General features: G+C 39.1%; 1 non-coding gene across 1 annotated transcript; it reads left to right on the top strand.

Moving 5' to 3' along the window:
- The first annotated feature begins 1,072 nt into the window (after positions 1-1,072).
- Positions 1,073-1,179, top strand: LOC121212034 (small nucleolar RNA R71). The gene has a single exon (XR_005907246.1). It is a non-coding gene; the product is annotated as a small nucleolar RNA R71 (small nucleolar RNA).
- The last annotated feature ends 3,378 nt before the right edge of the window (positions 1,180-4,557 follow it).

The following is a 4,557-nucleotide window of genomic DNA, read 5'->3' as shown; positions in this document are numbered from 1 at the left end:
TAATATGGCTGAGCAAACTGCATTCAACTCCACATGCGACGCTTCATCTAACTTTTGTTTACTTGTCAAAAGCTCTTTTAAAAACTTGACTACGTTTGGCATCTGCGAAAGGGCTTCAATAAATGGTAAGTTAATATGTAGTTTCTTTAAAAGTTTAAGGAATTTACCAAATTGTTTGTCTGATCGGTCTTTCCTTATCACATTAGGGTATGGCACACGAGGTTTATATTCTGTACTCATCCGCTTTAGGTCATTTTGGCCAACCTCATTCTTACATTTGCTTACCACCGTTTCTGGCCTTACTTTTGCAACTAACCCTTTCTCATCTTGAATGGTAATCGCGTTGAGTTGCTCCCTTAGGTTAGATTCAGTGTTTTTTGGCAGGCTACCTTGTGGTCATTTGGAAATCAGGTTGTCGAGCTGTCCAATCTGAGTTTCGAGCCCCTGGATTGATGCTTGTTGATTTTTGAGTGCTGTCTCGGTATTCTGAAAACGAGTTTCTAACATTGAGATAAATTTTGTTAGCATCTCCTCAAGGTTCGGCTTTTTCTCTTGTTGGTAGGGTGGTTGTTGGAAGCCTGGAGGTGGTGGTCTCTGATTCCCTTGGCCTCCCCATGAAAATTTTGGGTGGTTCCTCCAACCTGCATTGTAAGTATTGCTCTAAGGATTGTTTTGAGATCGAGGATTGTTACTCATGTAATTTAACTGCTCGTTCTCCATGTTGTGGCCATAAGGTGGGTATTCTAAACTACTTGATCCACCTCCACTCGCTTCGCACTGCATTACTGGGTGAACCTGTGACGAACTAAGGAAACCATCAATTTTCTTATTCAAGAGTTCTACCTAATTAGAAAGCATGGTGACCGAATCGACGTTATAAACGCCGGCTATTTTCGTTGGCTTTGTCCTCATGACTTGCCACTGATAGTTATTTAGTGACATCTCCTCTATAAATTCATAGGCATCTTCAGGTGTCTTATTATTGATGGTTCCGCCAGCAGCTACGTCAACCATCTGCCGAGTCGAAGGATTCAGGCCATTATGAAAGGTTTGAACCTGTAACCAAAGTGGTAACCCATGGTGAGGGCATTTTCTCAAGAGGTCATTGTATCTTTCCCATGCATCGTAGAGTGTTTCTAAATCCATCTGCACAAAAGAAAAGATATCATTACGTAATCTAGCCGTTTTAGCCGGTGAAAAATATTTTAATAAAAAATATTCGGTCATTTGTTCCCAAGTAGTGATTATCCCTCGTGACAATGAGTTCAAACACTGTTTAGCTTTGTTCCTCAACGAAAAAGGGAATAATCGAAGGCGAATGGCATCATCAAAAATGCCAATAATTTTAAATGTATCACATAGTTCCAAAAAGTTTGCCAAGTGAGTGTTGGGATCTTCGTCCTGCAAACCATCAAACTGAACAAATTGTTGTATCATTTGAATTGTGTTAGGTTTTAGTTCAAAAGTATTGGCAGCTACAGCAGGTCTAACTATGCTCGATTCAGTTCCTGTTAAAGAAGGTTTAGCATAATCATACATAGTACGCGAAGCAGGATTCTGATAATAATAACAAGATCCTGAATCTCCGCTTAATTATGACAAATTTACTCTTAGACAAGGTCTATTCCTCCTCTGAATAAGAGCTTAACTTGAATCAATATCCTGGAATATCAAAACAAGAATTAAGAACATATTATTAAGAGTAAGTCAAGTATTTATCATACAATTCAGATAATAATAACAAGATCCGTCTTAGGTTTCATTCTGCTTAGGTATTTAGGGGGTTTAGTTCATACTTATGGAAGAAAACATCTCAAAAGCATACTCCTAAAGGAACTTGAAAGGAGATCTTCAGTCTTGATGATGAATCTGGCTTCTGAGATGGATCAGTCGGCTGTCCTTGAGTAATTCCTTGCTTCCTACTCTGCGTCCCCCTTCTAAGTGCCTCTTCAGGTGTTTAAATAGGATTTAGAATGCCTAAGATCCCCCAAAATTGGTCTTTTTCGAATAGGGTTATACTTAGGCTCGACAGGGACATGCCTGTGTGCGATTACTCCAGCCCGTGGCCAAGGCTGTTGAATAGGCACGGGCATGTAGTATACCCGTATAAGTCGTGCTTCAATCCTGCCAAGGGACACGGCCGTGTGACATGCCTGTGTGAGAAAGTCAGGCCGTGTTAATTTCCCACGTGGGTCCATTTTCTTTATTTTCGGCCCATTTCTCGTTCTTTTTACTCTCCTATGCTCACCTAAGTATAAAACATGAAATTAAAGGATTAGGAGCGATGAATTCACCAAATTTAAGGAGAAACCATTCATAAATGTGCTTAGCATGGGATAAAAATATGTATAAATTATGGTTTATCACTCTCCTTTTTTTTAGGTGAAGTACTTCTTGACTGAATTTGAATTCATAAGATTAGGCAAGTTCTTGCCATCCATCTCAGTCAAAATCAGCGCTTCTTCAGAAAAGGCCTTCCTTACTACATAAGGTCCTTCCCAATTTGGCATCCATTTCTATCTAAAATCCTTTTGTGTGGGAAACATCTTTTTCAATACTAGGTCCCCCTTATGAAATTCTCTGGGACGAACCTTTTTGTTGTAAGCTCGCATCATTCGCTTTTGGTACATCTGACCATAACGGATAACTTTGAGCCTCTTTTATTCAATCAAGTTCAGTTGATCATATTGAGATTGGATCCATTCTGCTTCATCTAACTTCAATTCTTACAAAACTCAGAGAGAGGGAATCTCACCCTCAATAGGCAAAATCGCCTCCATTCCATAAACCAAAGAGAAAGGAGTTGCCCTTGTGGAGGTCCTGATAGACATTCAATAAGAATATAGGGAAAATAGTAACTTCTCGTGCCAATCTTTATAAGTTTCAGTCATTTTCCCTACGATCTTCTTGATATTCTTATTGGCTGCCTCCACCACACCATTCATTTTTGGGTGGTATGGTGACGAGTTATGATGTTTGATCTTGAATTGACTACAGACTTCCACTATCGTGCTATTGTTCAAATTCAATGCATTGTCAGATATAATCATTTCTTCCATACCATACTGACATATGATCTTTTTTTTTGAAATTTGCTGACTGCCAACTTTGTGACGCTGGCGTAAGAAGTGACCTTTACCCAGTTGGTAAAGTGATCAATGACCATGAATATGAATCAGTGTCAATTAGAAGCTTTTGGCAATATCGACCCAATGACATCTATGCCCCACATGAAGAAAGGCTATGGAAAAGTCATGACATGAAGAGGTGAATGAGGCACATAAATTTTTTCTCTATAAATTTGGCACTTATGGCATCTCTTGGCATAATTGATACAATCCCCTTCCATGGTGGACCAATAATATCCGAATCTCATAATTTGCCTGTCCATTGTAAAACCATTAGCGTGTGTTCCGCAAACGCCCTTATGGACTTCTTTCAAGATTTTCTTAGTCTCAAAAGCGTCCACACATCTTAATAGTACTTGATCCGTTCTTCTTTCGTATAGGATCTCCCCATCTAAGATATAGTCACCGGCCAGTCTTCTCAATGTCCTTTTATCATTCTTAGTTGCTTGGTCAGGGTATTCACGATTCTTTACATATTGCAGTATATCGTGGTACCAAGGGTAATCGTCCTTTTCTTCTTCCTCAATGTTGTAACAATGAGCCGGAGCCTCATAATACTCATCTGGATAGGTTTTATGTCCTCTTGTCTGTTCACTTTAATCATGGAAGCTAAAGTAGCCAAGGCATCAACCATCTAGTTTTCATCTCGTGGGAGATAGCAGAAGGTGATATCAGCAAACTCTTCGATTAATTCAAGAACCAGCCTTTGGTAATTGATCAATTTGAGGTCTCTTATCTCCCATTCACCTTTGAGCTAATAGATCACTAATGCAGAATCACCATATACCTCTAGTACTTTGATCTTGCGTTCTATGGCTGCATGAATACCCATGATGCATGCTTCATATTCTGCCATATTATTTGTACAATCAAAATCCAATTTACTAGTAAAGGGCTAATGATATATGTTTGGGGATACTAGCACTGGCCTAATTCCATTGCCCATAGAATTTGAGGCTCCGTCGAAGTTTAGTTTCCAAGGATGGCCTTCTTGAGAGTCTTCTTGAGTGGTTGCAACATACATTAGATCTTCATTTTGGAAATCAAAGTTTAAGGGCTTGTAATTTTCTAGAGCTCTGCTGGCCAGAAAATCTGCTATTGCACTCCCTTTTACAACTTTCTGATTCAAATAAACTATATCAAATTCGAAAAGCAAAATTTTCCATCGGGCTATGATTCCATTCAAAGCAGTTGACTCCATCATGTACTTTAGAGGGTCTGGTTTCGAGATGAGCCAAGTTGTGTAGTACAACATGTATTGTCTCAATCTCCGATTTGTCCATATTAAGGCACAACACAGCTTCTCAATCGACGAATATCTTGCCTCGCATTCAGTAAACTTCTTATTGAGGTAATATATCACTCTTTTTTTCTCCTTAACTCATCATATTGGTCGAGCACACATCCCATGGAATTTTCAAATACTACT

This window comes from Gossypium hirsutum, chromosome A12, assembly GCF_007990345.1.
Source record: "Gossypium hirsutum isolate 1008001.06 chromosome A12, Gossypium_hirsutum_v2.1, whole genome shotgun sequence".
Lineage (NCBI taxonomy): Eukaryota > Viridiplantae > Streptophyta > Magnoliopsida > Malvales > Malvaceae > Gossypium > Gossypium hirsutum.
This window is presented reverse-complemented; position numbering and strand designations above follow the sequence as displayed.